Here is an 18,483-nt window from a genome sequence, read left to right on the forward strand (position 1 = left end):
CCCGCGGCTCCGGCATTCGGGAATCTTCGGCCCCGCGGCTCCGGCATTCGGCAATGTCCGGCCCCGCGGCTCCGGCATTCGGCAATCTCCGGCACCGCGGCTCCCGGGATTCGGGAATCTCCGGCGCCCGGGCGCTCGGAGCGTGGGCCGTGTGTGAGGGCTGCAGCCTGGCTGTGCGACAGCCTGTCAGAAACTTCCCACCGCACAAAACGCGCTTCTTACACTCCCCTACTGAGGACGGGCACAGCATTAGCTGGTTTATTTATGTCTGTGTGCTTCAGAGGGATGGAGGTTTACAGCCGAAGAGTATGTTCATGTTGTCAAAAAGCTTTCTTGTTTTTCTAGGCTGCAGGACAGTGTTTTAGCCTCTGTTCCAGTGTTTTAGTTTGAATCCAGAATGATGTTACGACCCAAGCGCCACAGGGTGGTCTCCGAGCACACAAAATTGTTTCTCTAGGGTGAGATCAGGAAATCCACGTGCAAGAAACACCGGAGAAAGTCACACTCTGAACACGTCTGCTGCAGCTGCTAAGGCCCTGAGACCCCAAGCCAAGATTTGAGACTTGACTGAAGAAGCATCTCCCAAAGCTATCAGTGTGGATACTCTTGGCTCCAGCTGTTTCACTGCTCTTTCAGGCTGTGATAAATGTTAATTTTCACATAGCCTAAACTCACTGTAGTGCCAACCTATGGAGATAGTGGCCCATAGGGGAAAATGATGCCTCCAGTTTTGATACCTGCCTTTGCATCCATAGGTGATGTGCGTAAACCCCATAGTGATGAAAGGCTTCTGCTTTCCATACACATGGAGGCAGTGTGGGCATCTTGCTGACTGTGCCACTTGTAATTTGTTCAGAGAAGAGATTCAGGAAACAAATTCTGTTTTTTCTCCGTTGTTTCACTTTTATGGCATGGTCTCAGGCTTACCACAGACTCAGGCAGGTATTTCTGTGTGAGTTATGCTGAATTATGCCAGTTTTGAAGGCTTTTTTTCACCCCTACCTTAAGCTTGTTACCATTCCTCTTTTAAATCCAAAGCAAAAGCTGTGGAGACACATTGAGAAATTTGTTCTCATCTTCAGTCCTTTGAAAAAAGCCCTCAGAGATATACAAAATGGCGATGCTTTCATTCTGCAAGTTGGCATCACTTACTAACACTGATTTTTTTGTTATAGTCAACTCTCAAATATGATATTTCTGGAAATGAAAGTTTTAGTTGCTGGGTAGAAGAGAGTTAATAATCCTGAATTTATTTAAAGGTTATGTTTTCTGTATTCATGTAAAATTATACTCAGTGGTGCATAGAGATGAGTGGTAAAATCTGTGAAGCCTCCAACAACTTGGTGAGTGGGCATCCAACACCTCCTTGCTAGAACATATTCCAGGAGCATTGCAAAATACATTTAAGGTAATTTGCAAAGTCTAAAATCCTGGAAGCAGGAACTACCAAGTTTGGGCTTCCTGTGTTACTTTCACTCTTGCTGAGCTGTCTGCTGCAGTCATGGCTGGGGAAAGGATTTAATGTGATTTTTCTGCGACTGTGCTGCCAATGCTGCAAGGAGGATGTAGTGATGTTTCCCAGAAAACTGTGATTCCAGCCTACCCCAACTTCTTCAGGTGTCTGACTTCTTTACTGTAGCTCTTAATCCTTCAGTTGAGGGTCTTTGGGTGAGATGTCATTGTGCTTTCACGGAAAAATTGAAATAAGCAGTAAACCAAAAATTTCCATAAGAATTCCCCAGGATTGCTTATGTGCTGAAAAGCAATCATGTTCATGAAACATTTGAATTTAACCTTGTTTTTATTCTGTGAACAAGATTTTTATTTGAAACAACACTGAATGACATTTTATCAAATGATAGTTTCATTTAACCATTACTCTGCTTTCTATCTAGGTATTTTGAAGGACTGTAGAAAACCTGGAAAGGAGTCCTGTCTTAAAAATTTTACTTAAATAGTTGTGCTTCATTGTTTAACTGGGTATCTTATCAAGATGGCTTTGAATTGCTGGAAAAAATGAGTAAAGAATACTGTCATTTTTCAAAATGTTTTGTTTTTAGTGAATATAAGTTGCCAATGAAATGTTGCCCTCTGAGCCTAATTTGTAATAGTTAAGGATATGTGACACAGAGCTTGTTTTAAAAAATGTTTTTTATGTTTTATTCTTAAAGATGGATTGAAGGAAATATGTTGAAGGCAAGTTGTGCCAGCAGTGCTTAACCTGCCAGTATCTTGGAGATTATTTCTGCTGGCTTTCTGGGCCTTTTCAGTGTGATCCTTGAAAATGCTAATTAATTTCAGGATTGCTGTGTGTGTGATATGCTTTGACATACACAGCAAATTAATAATAATATAATAATCTTTCTAAAAGAATTTTGAGAGCAATTTATAGTTCATGCCAGATGTCAGTTGACTGAGTAATTTAACACACTTGTGTAACTGAAAAGTAATAGCTTTTGCGAGCCTGCCATGCTGCTTATGGATAAGAATGACAAAATTTATGGGTTTTTAGCTATGTGCATAATCCGAAAACATTCCCTCCCTCTTGCAGGGAATAAGCAGTACCAGAAGTGAATGTGTTTTAATCATCTGAAACATATAGCCCAAATGCTATTTTATTTGTTCAAACCAGGAAAAGACATAATTCCTCTAAAGGAAGTGCTGTGAATGCAAGACCAAGAAAATTGCTCTTGTCCTATCAGTAGCTGCAGAGACCACATCTCCATAAAAGTCGTTAAAGCAGCAAAGACAGCACTGTCAGCTTAGAAATTGTGCTAGAAGATACACTAAGCCTCTGGCCCCGGAGTCCAAAGTAATTCTTCCTATGTTTGTGCCCAGTGTTATGCCCCTGAATCTCGCAGGTTTTAGATTTAGATGTGACCCAGGGGTTTAGGGAAACCATCAGGATCCACCTTTCCAGACTTGAGCTGCCTGGAAACCATTCAACCTGACATGGAGTTCCTCTAGAGCAGATAGAGAGAGACAGGCAGCTCTGGGAGGAGGTTCTTCCCCAAAAGGTAGGTGGATGGATTCTTCTTGTGGGGAATCAAATCTAAGTAAGATTATTACTTCTGTCCTTTCATGCAAGTGATGAAAAACTACAGAACTGAATGGAGGGTGTTCCCGTCACTGCTCAGGAAAAAGACAATTTCACATTCATCCTGCAAGTCATGGCACCGAGCATTTCTAATTTTTCTCAATTTTATATGTATGGCACAAAAAGTGTCCTACATGTTTGTTTTTCTTTTGATGTCTAAAGATTTTTAGGTTTTTTCATGTATGTGTAGCTTTGTAGATTCTAATATATAGTTGTATAATTTCTAGCATTTTCTTATGATTTCTCACACTTCAGAACAGCAGCTAACCCTTTATGTCACATTCTTGAAATTCTGTTTAGTCTTAATTTCAAGAAAAGAATTTCTAGAGAACAAGAACTCCCTGTTTTGCACCAGGACTTGAGAGACACAAAAAGAAATAGGGCAAAGAAGCCCCTGGAAAGTCTCCAAGGGGTGGACCCAAGGGTGGGTTACCAGGGCAACTGTTCTCCTATTGGATATACTTGCTACATATACTAATTAATTAGACTTATAAAAATTGTGAAGATTTCATGCTGTGTGTGCACATAGTTATATTTGTGCACCTGCAAGCTTTCATTGAAGAACTGCTCTTTATAAATTACCACTTTTAATATTGTTGGACAGGTTTTTTTTTTTTTTTCAAATTTAGTCAACAGTTTCACCATTTAAAGAGAAACACCTCCCTCAGATCTGGGCTCTTCATAAAATGTTTTGGAAACTCATGTCTACAGTGCTGGATGGTGATGGTTCATCCAAGGGTATTGGAATGTCAAAACATTCCTGGCTTTTCACTCTGCTGCCAGCTCCATCTCCATACTCTGATTTTTGTCTCTGAGAAAGGATAAGCCATGCAAGGACCCATTCAGGTTAACAACTGTGGGGCTTGTTAAGTTAAATGAAACGGGATAACCACTTTGGAGTGTAAGGAAAGGAGCTACAAGCCTGGTTCCTGCCTGCCTGCCATCAGTTTCCTACAGCTGAGACTCTGTGATCTCAGCTCCAATAGAAACTGAGTGTGCTGGGTTAAATATTGGGTTTTATTTATTTTTATGTTTGGTTTGTTTGTTTGTTGGCTTGTTTGTTTTAGGGGTCTTTATGCTTCTCCTGTAGTCTTAAAAGTAGCAACTAGCTTACCCTGACAATATTATAACCAGAAATTTCCCATTCATGCATTTAGATGCCCAAATACATATTTGAATCAGAGGTCAACAGACACAAGTGAGGTGAGGTGAGAGGAGGAGGATTGGAAAAGAATTGGTTTAATCAAAAAGGGATGGGAAGTTGGTGAACAGTTAGTGAATCTGGTACAAGACCAGATTATCTGCTTCGCTCAGCCTCCTGCACTGAAATCCCACTGATCTAGAAGATCTGCTACTCATATGCAGAAGAAGGAGGGTGCATACCATCAATGGCATCTCCAAAAAAAGTTACAAGGATGATGAATGAGCTGGGCTGTGATTGCTACACACCATAATTTTTTCAGCTCCTCACAACTTTGATATCTATCAGTTTTTTTATCTAAAGATAGCAGTCAAGAAGCTTTTGAGAGTAACCCACACATGCAGTGCCTAGCAGGGAGGGACCTTGGCTTTGAAGGATCTTCCACAGCTAAGACAAAAAAGAGAGTTGCAGCATATGCTGAAGTTGTTTTATGAGTAATTTTCCACTTTTTCATTGGGAACATTTGACAGGGTTATCTTATTGACACCTGGAAAACTGCAGGACTCTCAGGGTTAGAAAACAGTTTTTGTCACCAATAACCAGCTAGGAGCTGATGCTCTTTGAGGAGTCCCAGACCATGCATGCTCCCTAAGCTGATCACAAGCAAAACCTGGACTCATTTTCCCATGTGCAAAAGCACAGGGTTGATACTGAGAAAGTGAGGGTAACATTATAAGAGCTGCTCAGACTTTATTGTCCTTCACAGGACATAGACTGCCTTGTTTTCTTCTCAAAAAACTGTGCTCCAGAGAAAACAAGTAGGGCCTGTACATAAGCACTGTAGCTCTGAAGTGCCTGTAAACCGTTTTGTTTTCACCATATCCCATAGGCAGATTTGGATGGTTTTGTGTGAGATTTGCTAGATAGTTTAGGCTACAGGGCTAATTAATGCTCTGACTCTGTTACCCTCATCTGAGGAGGTTTCCCATTTGAGTTTGCCAGTAAATCTGAAGAACATCTCTGAGAAAAATATTTTCCCTGATTTTGATTGAAAGTTCTAAATCCAGTTCACAGGACTTCATCCAGGCTTCTCTCATGAAAATAAGACAGGAATATTGCTTTTCTGTCTTTGTGAGACCAAAATGAAACATGGAGTAGACTCATGTTCTACAGGCAAAACTTTGGTTAGCTCACATTGCTCCAAACAACCATTATCTTGTTTACATCTTCCTGCAGATTTGATTGAAGTCAGGAGAGATGCATACAATACATCAATGCAAACTTTCTTCAGCATAACAACAACAATTTAAAAGCAATCTGCATTCCTTGTAAGAGTAACTATGTTCACTTAAATTATAATGTTGCAGGATTCTTGTTAGACAAGACATGATTAATAGTTCTGATAACAGGCTTAAAAATCTGCTCAATATAAGTCATGCCTTCTACATTATTCTGACTGGAACCGTGCGCTGTGGTTCTAAGAAGTAATTTGCTTATTTATTTTAACAGCCCATTTAATGAAACTTTAATGAAGAGCAGTCCTTATGGCAATCTTGGGCTTCGTGTGTGTGGGAGGAATATTGGATCAACGTCATCTGTAACATTTTTAGCTTGGGATTTTTATTGGTATGTTAATAGAAGGTCTGTGTTTGCCATCTACTTTTGTGGCAGTGCCACAAACTAAATGCATTTTCTTAAGAGACAAGGACTTGCCAAATGCTGCCTTTGTCACAAGAAAGTCTACATGAGAAGCTACAACATCACACTAACCATAGCTGCAGTGTCTTGGGGCTTTTTCCCTTCTGAGAGGAGGGAGGCTGTGTTAGGTTTGAGAAGACTGTAGCAGCAAGTCTGCAGGAGGAAGATGCTCTCTTGGGTGTGTGTATGTCTGTATGGCAGCTCACCCCCCCTGCTACACTCTCCCCAGTAATGTATGAGAAGTAAATTTTTTTCTCCTCTGATCTGAAACAACGATGAATTTGGAAATCTTAGCACTTTTTTTTTTTTTGTAAACTTTCCTTCTGGCCAGCCTTCCTTTATTAAATTAACAAATTTATACCAAATAGGGAGCCCTGAAGTTGGCTAGAGATGTCCCTAAGATCACCATTGCCATTATAAAGCTAAAAAATCTAAAAAAAAAAGAGGATAAATCCCTTTTGTATAGCTCTGTAAGCAGCTCTGCTTGCTGGTTAGATTTACATATCAATGCATTTCGATCTTTTTTTCCTTCTGAGCGCTTCTGAGTTAAGCCTGTTCTTAAGGGCATTTGTTAAACCATGCCACTTAGGAGCTTGCAGATATTTCCTGGGCCATTTTAAAGTGTGACCAGTTATCAAGCTTTGTACTAAAGTCCTATGTGCATTTTCTGAGTAACAGTGTTTCTTTTTCCCCATCCCCCTTGTTGCTTATTCCTTCCTTGTGTTTTTGTCCAACTCGTGGTATTATTTACTGAAATGTAGGAAGAAAATCTCTGGGTTTCTCTCAAGCCCTGCACATTATGAGTTGGCCCTCAAGAAGGGAGGTTCCCATTGCAGCTCCAGCACTGACAGAGCAGTGGAAGAGAGGGGGGGTGCATGGCTAGGGGAGTTGATGGAGAAAGTGGAAATGCCTTTACCCTCTGTCAGGAAGAGAACAATACTGAACCCTGTGCTGGAGCACACCAGTCCTTCTGTTGTACCACTGCTGAAGCACTTGGATGCAGAATTTACCCCATTCTTGAGTTTAACACACATAGTTTTTGCAGGAAAGAAAGAAAAGTGATGGAGGGTGTTTTAGGAAAATCTGTTTACTTACGGAAACTTGTCTGACTGAGCCTTGGGGAAAGGGAGGACACCTCACATCAGCAAGCACCATTTTCTGCCTTGTACACACACACAAACACACACACACACACGTATCACTGATGTCACAGACCAGTTGTTACCAGTTCTGATTACTCACAACACAATCCATGGTTAGGAGACCACAGTGTCAAACTGGAAGACACTGTGTGTTGCTGTGAGTATAATGGCTTGCCTAGAAGAGCAAGTCAAGTTTTCAAAAAAAAATCACTGATGTAGGGTCTCAAACTTGATTTTCTGAAGTTGTGGGCTTCAAAAAAATGAGGATCTTCACAGCCATATTAAGTCTTGACTATCAAAAACATGGAGTCAGCTTTTTGCATTCTATTATTACTACTGCTATTAGCAGTAAAAGCAGAGAAACATGTGAAACAATATAAGAGCAGTACTGCATTATGAGTGGATAGTAAATGTAATTGTTTATTAGATAATGTTTATTAATATTGCTTTCAATTATTAAACTGATTCAAGAAGTCACTCACCACTAAGAATATCCATGAGTGTTTTTTCAAATGCTTTTGTGAACTGATTTGGTAACAAAGGAAATTGATTAGAACTTAAAGTAAACACCATAGATGTCTTCAGGCATTAGTAAGTTAAATATAGTGGAAGCACTTTTACTTAGGTGAAAGAAGCAATAGAAGAAAACTTAGAATTAAGTATTTTGAAAGATTTTTTTCTTCTATAAATTCTGTATTTTAAAGCTTCTTGCTTCTCTAGGTCCCTTTGTTTTAGTAGATGTGTTGTAAAGGTATGTGCGTATATAAATATATATCACAAACACATCTATCATCTATCTATCTATCTATCTATCTGTCTGTCTGTCTGTCTTAAAATCTATACTGTATGCACATGATGTCCAAATGTAACACTTGGGAACAAATAAGCATGTATCCTGCCAACATGCTGTTGTACCTTGAAGAGTTGGTGCCTGACAGGAATATTTGGCTATATAGTGGTACTTCCCAATAGCATGCTTGACCAGGTTTTTAAAGTCTCCCCTTTCTGAACCTCTTTCAAACCGACTAATAATGAAAAAAGGGAAAAAGTAATAAACTAAGGAGTTTATGTCAATGCTAAAGTGTACTGGCAGAGTTCTTAATACGAATTTCCAGATTTTCTCATTATGCCCACCTAATACCCAAGGCTGTTCTTAGAAGTTTATTAGCAGCTCTGATTCTTATGGACCTCTTAAGATATCTACCCATATAAAATTTAGAAAATGTGTCACTTTGGACTGTTGCCCCTATATTAGATTATGCCAATAAAGTAGTCCCTACTGCCTCTACTTTGCTAAAAACACAATTGTATCATATAAGTAATAGAGTGCAGCAGAGAGAATCACATTAATTAGTCCTGAAAATGTAATGTTTATAACATTTCTCCCCTGACCTGCCAAGGCTTGACCTGCAATATATACTTTTTCACTTCAAACAAGAGAGCTTCCCTAATAACCAGTTCTGTGGTGGTCCCAGCTTATCTACACTGGGAACTGAGAAACTGTACTGGGGCTTCCCAAACCCCAGCACTGGGGACACAACCTGTCCAAGGGCTGTGTGATGGGTATATAGACATGTGCTTATCAACTCCTGCCAGGGTAGGCAGATCTCAAGAACTTTAGATAGGGAGTTACTGAGTACCAGTATTGAAGTGTGGGCTTACCAGCTAAATGACTGTCTTTGGAGTTCTCCATGGTGAGAACCAGCTATTAGATGGAAGATTGTAAATATTGTTGAATTTAGATGCCAGTTGTTTGGGAATTGCTGTGTCTGAGGCTGGCTGGTGGTTGTGCAGACCCTGCTGTGCCATGTTGTCTTCACATGCCCTTCTGGGAGCTGTCTGGAGGAGGGCTAGTCAAGCCTATTGCACTTTACTTGGATGAAAAAAAAAATAAAAGAAAACTGGATAAATAAATTTCTTAAAATTGCTTTCTCCTGTTTCAGTAGCTAGGCACCCTTGAGAGGGTATATTGAAATAATAAATTAGGATCCTGTTCACAAATCTGTGATCCCTTTAGAGATGCAGATTTTTTTCCATAAGCGATGATGTTTTCCAAGCACCTTCTACATAATTCATAACCAGGAGACAGAATGTGGAAGACTTTTAACTACAGAGTGTCAAGTCACTTTTCTTATTCATCTTGATCATGTTCCTAAGTTCTTTCTGGGAATTTTCCAGGGTTCTGTTTTTCTGAAGCTGCTTGTTTGGGAGAGTTCAGACAATTTTTGACCCCGTTAACATTACTCCATATATCACTGTATATTCTCTCACTGTTAGGCAAACTGAAAAAGTCGGAAATTCAGTTCTGCTAAATTATGTCCCTAGAACTTCTCCATCTCTCCTTAGTTTTTTCCTACAGAACCCTCAGAAAACGTAATCTGTTAGAGTGATGTCAGCTAATCCTTCTCTCCCAATATAATCACTTTCTAAGCACATCAGCTCTCAGTAGGGACAGGAGGGCATGGCAAATCTGTGTGCAGCTTGGGCGTTCTAGCTCCAATCCATCTCACCTAGGGGTGGGGTTCATCTCTCCCAGCTTTACTCCTAACACTGAGCAGTGTTGATGGTAAAAACCCAACCTTGTCCTTCTCAGCCACAAGAGCAGTAGTTGCTAGTATGATCAGGGTGTTAGGTTTTTAAAATTAGGGAACACATAGGAATCACTTGCTATAGGATGTAAAGATTGAAACATGACAGGGAAATGTAGAGTTTTGGATAAGGAATATATGATATACTAGTGTGCATTATATTGATTTTTGTTGTATTAGTTAAGGAGTCTATATGTAACACAATAATTTGGTGTTGCCTTGAAATTCTAGCAAATTCAAAACTGACTTTCTAGTTTGGTAGGTATTTGGTAGGTATTTTTCAAGGGCATTTTAAAAGATCAACCATCTTTATCTTTCACTGATAAGGCTGTTCTGATTTAGCTCTGATATTTGAAATTGCTTTACAGGAGTTGTTACTGCCTTTTCCTGCTTGGACTTAGCTACTGCTTCTTTTCATGGTCTTTCTAAATTCCAGATCTGGGCATACACAAACAGAGTGAAGGATTTGCCCTCCTGTTCCTTAGCAGACTTCCATATCCCCTCCTTCAGGGCAGACTTTGGGCTGGAGTTTCAGACCCAGGGCTCAAGGTTTATCCCAAATCACTGTCTTCTGTGCCCTTCATCCTACTTCATGTGGTGCAAGGAAGAAATATGCTGCAGTCAGGAATCCAACACAGATTCTGCTGACAAGTTTTCATAGAAAACAACTCTTCAAAGACATCCCATAATCACTTGGGACCTGTTGGTGGTTCTTGCTTGCTGGACAGAATTGCTCTTACTTTCTGAGAGGGTGAGTGCTTGAAAAAATTGAACAAAACGATGTGTGCCTGAAGACATGAAAATCTAGTGATTTTTGTGTTTGCCCACCAAATACTAATGTCTGCTGGAAAGAAGCTTGCTTGCACAAATGTCTTAACACAAAACAATGAGCATACACGACTGAAGAAAATGCATTGTAAGGTAAAAAAGAAAGTAATTTTCACAGTTCTATTGTTCTCTGAATTATTTCTCTCCTTTCTGTTCTTCTCCATATTGCCATATAAGCTTCTGAAATTGCAGAATTATTACACTTCACTTAACTTTGTAGGGGATCTCAGTCTTCATTCCTACTCAGTATCAGCTGCAAGCTTCCTAATAAATGCTCAGCTTCTATATTCCTCAAATTTTCCAAGCAGTTTCACAGTTTCCATACAGATGAGCTTGGATAGTCTTTCATCTTTGCTCTTCCACATCCATGTGGGCCGCAGAACAGCCTTCATTTTGCAGGCTCCTGCGTTGTATCTGAAAAGGCAGCAGTGTTTGTAGTTTGAGATGGTAAAAACAGTCATACGTTTTCAGTTCTAACCTCTGTGTTTAGGATTTCCTCAAACTTTTGCATCTTTAGGTCTCTTTTCTTACATGCATTTTTTTGTCTCCAAAAGTGAGAGAAAATTATAATAAAAAATTGCATGAAATTTATATATTGGTGAAATTTATACCATGGTGTAACATGACTTTGTGGACTGCTAATGGTGTGAAAATGCATTGATGTTAATGTAGTTGATATCTGGGGTGCATTTATTTCTCCATATTTTTTAATCTATATATACCTATGTGATACCACCACGCTGACAAAAACACTGTATCTGAGCTCCGATGTCTCTTTAATCATAAATATCCAGGACGTGTCATTCTTTGATTGCTTGCAGTTGGTATAGCATAAACCTCACTAAAGGTTCTTCTGTCAAACCTCAAAATCTATAAACAGGTTATCTTTGCATTTTCCTGATCTCTTCGCTTAAAGCCAGAAAAAAAATTAATAAAAAGCTTTTGAATCCCTTGATTTAGAGAATTTATTTCCAGCAATGTTAACAGTACCATAACACACCTGAATTTTCTATTCCTGTAAGCTTATGATATTATCGACGTATTGAAGTCTATCTTATCATGCGAGTTTCACATAATAAAGAAGGAATGCTTTAAAGAAAAGAGTTATTTGTATAGCATTGCATTTAGGATTTTTAAACACTGTTTGTAAGGAAGAAAAGCTGATTCATTGAAAACAAGCAGTGAAATTGTACATTTTGTTAAATTACCCAAATAAAAAAACCCTTGAATAAATTAATTTAAAAACCTTGTTGTGAACATTTTCTTTTATTTGAAAAGACTTCTCTTTCTTTCCCTTTCTCACTTTCTTCTTATTTCTCTTTGATTTCCCTTTTTTTCACTGTCTCTTTGTCTTTTTCTATTGCTCTCATTCTTTCTTTTCTCATTCCCTTTCAAAAAAAATTTTTTTTAGAACTGTACTAGATTTTGGCCTCTGAAATATACATTAAACATTTTTTCTTGATGGAGGATAAGATCTCTTCTATTTTGTCTTTTTTCTTTTTACTTTTTACTTTGTGTTTTTTTTTTTTGAGATTTTTACGTGTTAGAGAAAACAATGAGGATACTCTTCCTAGTAATTTAATTCATAAATTACTTAAATTTTTTTTTCCTGTCCTCCACCAGCTTATGAGATGGCTATTTATTAATTTAAATTCCTTTATGCCTATGTTAGGGTTGAGGTCTCTTTTCAAGATAACATTAGTGCTAACATCCTAGTCATACAATTTCTTCTTTGCCTATGCCAGTGTTGTTTCTTCTCTGGTATTTGCCACAGCTGCCATACCTCCCCTCTGAGCACATTTTGCTGAGCTGACAAATCAGGTTCTTGTGATCAGCTCATGACTGCAGATTACTCACCCTCCTTGCTGTCTTGGCAGCCCTTTGCCTGACCACAACTGATCACTGTACATAATCCCAGTGTAGGCTTGCCTGCACCTAGGGTTATAACAGAAAGTCATTTTCTCTAATAGCATCCCAATGACTTTTTTTTTCCTCCACGGGAATACCACACAGCTGGCATACATATACTATGTAACAAAACAATATTCTAAGTCCTACTCCTCCTACTGCCTCCAGCCCCTAGCAGTCCTAATTTACAGCACCGAACAGTTTCATTAATTCCAGAGTGTGATCTCCCACTTTTAGAATTCTCAAGCAACATTAAATCCTGTTTCTATTATTCCCAGTCTTTAAAGTCATTATATTTTTTTCTCATATCATATTCCAGAAGTCGTGCATTTTTCATAGACAAAGAAAAGTGTTTCTGGGACATCTCTTAAATTATAATGTGTTTCTTCTTTTAAACCAGGATTGACATTCTAGTTTGTGTGTATATCATTTTGGGAAGGCCCAGAATGCATTTAATTGACTGCTTTAAAAGTGTAGTGTGAGCACTGACCTTGGTCGTGTGTGAGTAGCATGAATCTTCACTCCAAGGGGTCTCAGCAGTCCCGGAGTGTCTGTCCTGTCCTGATGGGATGCTGAGCATGTGGGGGCTCTTCTCTTATCCCAGGATGGAGCTGTGGGGCTGAAGCATGGCTGGGAGTGCAGCGTGTGCTGCAGCACATCTTAAATCCAGATCTCATGCAGGGAAGGATGGGATTGCTTTCCAAAGGTGTATTGCATCCTGCGTTCTTCAACGTTTCATTGCGTGTTTAAACCTGGCTCCTGGTCTAGGAGTAGAACACCTTACAAAAACTTAACCTTACTAAACCTTACTAAAATTAGGCTTGCAAACATATAAGTGCACTTCATATATTCTATTTATATGAACATATAAATGAATGGGTGCATGTGTTGATTTGATTTTATATTGACCATGATAAAATTAATGCTTCTTTCATCTTGCCTTGACAGATTTCTATGTATTTTGTAAATACTTGTGACCAATAACTGGAGTCACTGGTTTGACTACATTGGGGAATCTGACATTTTAATTGTTTGAAATTGAGCAAAGGAATTGCAAAAAGAAAAACCCAGTGATTTTTCTATTTTCTTTTGGGGTTTTGGCATTCTTTTAAAGGAAATTATTTCTTCTGATTGGCTTTTAGAATCCTTTGCAGAGGAGAGATGAAGAACTATAAAACTTTAAAATGGGTCAACATGTCACTAATTATTGCTTTAATTAGTGACAGCTACATATTTTTTTTATACTTTTGTTCAATTTAATAGAAGTCAGGTATATCCCAATTTTTCTCTCTTGAAAGAACTAGTGCCCTTGATTTTTAATGGACTTTATCCAGTCTGTGGATTACCTGGAAGTGTCCATAGTAAAAAATGTGAAGGTTGTGCCTTTAGATTTGCTGTCTAGATTTGTGGATATAATGAAAAGCCGGTCTTTTCATTTTATCTACAAATATTAGTAGACTGAATGTAAATTTTCTAAAGAAGAACAAATAGTAAAAAGTTCTTAATTAGATTTGAAAAACAAAAGTGTGAAGGTAAGAGCTTTTACAGGGACCTGTACATTCATTAAAAAATGTTTTCTCAATTGAATGTATCACACCCTGGATGTAGAACAGTAAATCAAATCATAAATCTCTAAATGGTCTAAAAATGCTTTCAATAACTCTAATAGGTCTAGCTTGTGAGACAGGAATGATGCATGGCATAAGTTTTAGGTTCAAAAAAGACTGCAGAGTTATTTTATACAAATTGTGCAAAATTATATAGTGTTGAACTATAACCCTCGATATAGTGTTGAGCTATAACCCTCTGAAGTCAGGAAGACTTACATGTGTTAGTCATTTCCTTGTTCCAAGTATTGTGAAGATACTTCAGATAATTCTGTAATTCTTTGTTAAAAATCTTAAGCAAATGAAGTTATTACCTTGCTTACCAGCCTATTTATCAGCTGCAATAATTAAGATCAGTTCAAATACACACTAGTAAATTCCTGTGTACAGAGTTTTATTTTTCACCTCTTTATACAGGAAACTTAGGCAAAACATGTCAGTGATGGAGTTAAAAAGCTTAGATTGCATTTGAAGTATTTTTTACGAGTATCAAGTGTGTGTTTCAGTTCATATTATTTAATGTGCAACCTGTACTTAATCGCTTAATGAACAGAATTACTCTAATACAGCAAATGATAAACCAACCTTTGCATGAACAGTACATCTGTTAATTTAATAGTTTCCTGGTGCTAATCAAATTGTCCTTAATTTACAATTTCAAATATTTCATACTAGCAGTGTATTTAAGATTTGGTATTTCTTCTGTTTTCCAATTATGCGATTTCTCTAGTAAGATTTTCTTACCACTATTCTGATGCACAAATATTTAGTATTGAGTATTGATGCACAAATATTTAGTATTAAAAGCACGGGGCTTTTAATGCCCACCGTGCTATTAAAGCAGTCCCAGATTAAGTGAAAATTAATTCACGTTAGACTGCAAATTGCTGTCTCTATTATCTCAATCCTGAGTTATTGCGGTAATTGATCAGATGAGTTAAGTAATACAAAAAGAAATGCAAGGAATTTTGTGCAGAGTGTGAAAATTAGTTTTATGTCGTACCTTTGCTGGCTGGCTCTCACCCCGTGGCAGTCACTGTGCACCAGGCCTTGAAGCACCAGACAGGTCACTTGTCCTCTGCTTATCTGTGGGACTGGGGAAGATCCTGCTTCTGGCGCAGCTCTGCAGGATGGAGGCAGTGGGACAGTGCTTATTCTGCTGCAGGGCTTGCTTTGGTTATTGCCTGACTTACCTGTGCTCTACGCCTTTCTTAGCCAGCACCTTGAGTACAGGAGGACACGTGAAACAAAATGAAATGTCGGTATTTAATGTTCCTAATTCAAAAGCTAAATTAAAGGCTTTTAACTTTTTGAGAAACACTGTGTCTTAAACTGGCCAATACTTTGACTGTGCCTCTTGCTCTAATTTATCCCTGAGTGAGACCGATGTCCCAGACAGCCTCAACAGCTGCAGTAAGCAGGTAGTAGTTCATTTCCCTTTCTTTATATTTTCACGCCACAGATGATACTCAATAGCTCTGAATTTAAATGAGACAGATAGCCTTGATTCCCACGGGGAAGCGATGAAAACATCGCTTCTCACGATCTACATCGCAAAACACCTAGAATGACGTGCGCTTGACGCTTGGAAGTTATTTTTTATTCGGGACGTTGCTTCGAGGTGGTTGATACTCAAAGTTTCCTGGGTTCCACCGTGGGGGCAGCACTGCACTGCGCCATGTAGGGATTGCGCTGGATTTGCGCTGCGCTGCACAGGGATTGCGCTGGATTTGCGCTGCACTGTGCCGCTCACGGATTGCGCTGGATTTGCACTGCGCCGCGCAGGGATTGCGCTGGATTTGCGCTGCACTGTGCCGCGCAGGAATTGCGCTGGATGCGCTGGATGCGCAGGGATTGCGCTGGATTTGCGCTGCGCTGGGCGCGGCTCCGTGCGCGGCCGCCAGGGGGCGCGGCAGTGCGGGGGCCGCCAGTGGGCGGTGGAGGAGGAGGAGGAGGAGGAAGAGGAGAAAGATAAGGAGGAGGAGGAGAAGAAACTGGCGGATCGTCCCCCTGCCCGCCCGGCCCTGCCGGGGGCAGCCCCGGCAGCCCTGGGGACAGGCTTTCCTCCCGGGATTCTGGCTGGGAGTCGTTTGAGGAGGGAAAAAGGAAAAATAGCTTTAAAAAAAAAAAAAAAGGCGGGGGGGAGGGGGGACATAGCTGTCTTCTGTCTCAAGGGGAGGCGGGCAGGCAGCGTTCGCCACTCCTCTCTGTGGGGAGCTATGACTGAGGTAGTCTCAGAAATGAGGCTACCCCCAAGAAAAATTGCTGAGAGCAGAGTTTTCATTCCTTTTTCAGAGCAGGAAGGAAAGTGGTGAATATTAATGTTGGCTACTTTCAGATGCCGCCACCAGAACCTCAATGTGCCTACGACAGCAATATGACATCGGAATGGGAACGTATGTCTCTAGATGACACAGTTCATCACCTGGGTCTTCAGACTTTCATTGCATCCCTTTTTTACATGCTCCGTCATCTTCATCACCATTGCTATTACTGCTATTGTAGTTTAGAAGGCAAGAAAGGTTCCCTGTCTCTGTAAGCTTTCCAAAAGAAAGCTTAACCTATTCCAAAGTAAGTTTTATTTCTTTTCAGGCTCTACAGAATATCTTAAAAGCTACATTGAGGGATTGGTGGTGGAAAATTCATTTACATATTTATGTTTATTTTGCTACAGAACTATAGAATGTTTATAACAAATCTTTAGCACTGATATCCAAGGAAAAAAAAAAGTAAAATGTGGGCAAATACTGCCTCAGTGCAAAGCTGGTTAGCTCATGTTTGTAATCCTGCAAACAGTTTAACTGAGTGCTTCAGGTCGCTCAGGACACAAGGCATTTAAAATACTTCCCCGCTCTCTACCTGTGTGAGGTCAGTCTCTGCTGTGCATCGTCCTGGCTTGCACACGAACAGGCAAAGATGGACTTTCCTCTGTTCTCTGCTTGGCTCCCCTGAGATCCTGTGAAGTGCCGGGTCTTACAAAGGGCAAGAAGCAGTGATGAACAGAAATTGTGAGAGTCTGATGCTACATAGAAAACATGAAATGTGCTTATACGTGTATAGGTAGATGTGTATATGTGAACAGATATCTCAAAAGAATAAAGACAGCAGCTGTGTGGCATGGCAGGAGCAGGCAAAAGATTCAACCCCAACTCAGTGAGCTGAAGGGAAATAATGGAGTAGCCCATGTGCTTCATCTGTCTGCTGGACAGTGCAAGGGTGACTACACAGGGATGAAGAGGCGACAGGCTGCTGAAAGAACAAGAATTCTCCCCCTTTATCCCTTTGCAGAGAAGGGTGATCAGTCCAATCTGCAATCCGGTTTTTGGTAAAAAAAAACCCCACTGCTGTCAGGCTGTCTGCTGAGAACAAGCAGAAAGAGGACAAAGCTCTATGACCTTCAGGCAGAGAGTGCTGTTATCATTGCAGTTCTTGTGGTTACTGCTGTTATTTAGTTGTTTTGCCTTATTTAGCCTTTGAGAGCATCCCGTGCCCTGGCTGGCTGTGGCCGCTGTTTGATGGATGAAGAGCAGAATTAGGCCGCGGCAGATGGCTGTGGACGCAGTTGGGATGGGAGCTGGACAGAGCCCCCGCAGGACTTGCTTCCAACCCGGCTGTTTCAGAGGGGGGTGGGAGGGACTCGGCGGGAAGGATGCGCGGGGGGCACCCGCTCGGGGCAGCGGCCGTGCACTGCGCAGCGGAGGAGGCTCAGGCCGAGCCGCTCTCCTGCCGTTCCCGCACCCCTGCCTTGCTCGCCGCTCGCTCCCGCCGGGATGCTGGGTTTTCTTCAGCCGGGAACGGTCCCACGGCGGGGGCCACCCGGTGCCACCGGGGCGCGTCTGCCCGACCCGGGACGAGGGGTCTGGCGGCCCGCGGCGGGAGCGCGGTGCCTCCGCCAGCACCAGGGACAGCGCCGGCAGCAGCGCTGCCGCTCCTTTGTTCCACCGCCGGCGAGGCCCCGCGGAACAAAGACTTCCGCCGCCGGCGGCGCGGGGACCCCGGCCTCTCCCCTCCCCGCCCCCGCACCCTCCCCGCACCCTCCGGCTTGGCCCGGCCACCGCCGCCGCTGCCAGCGGAGCCCCTCGCCCCGCCGCCCGGGCCGGCGCGCAAAGCCCGCACGCCGCTCCGCTGCCCGCCGGCGCCGCTCCGCGCCGCTCTCACACACCGTGCCCGTACGCTGCTCCCCCTCCCCGCTTCTCCCTCGCAACCTCCGCACGCTCTTCTTCGCGCATCCAAGCTGCCTCTCCGCACATGGCTCTGCTGCAGTGCCCCCGCGGCGCCTCGGGCACCCCCGCCCCGTGCACCAGCTCTGCACATGGCTCTGCCTCCGCGGCCCGCGGCTCGGCCGCTGCTCCGCTGCCCCCGCGCACCGCGCCGCTGCCCGGGGCGCGCGTTCCTCGGCTTCCAGAGGAGCCCCGCGAGAGGAGGAGCCATCACCGAGCGGGCACTCCTAGCTACCGGCTGAGCGATGCGCAAA

Source organism: Passer montanus, unplaced genomic scaffold, assembly GCF_014805655.1.
Source record: "Passer montanus isolate IOZ18808 unplaced genomic scaffold, ASM1480565v1 scaffold16, whole genome shotgun sequence".
Taxonomy (NCBI): Eukaryota; Metazoa; Chordata; class Aves; order Passeriformes; family Passeridae; genus Passer; species Passer montanus.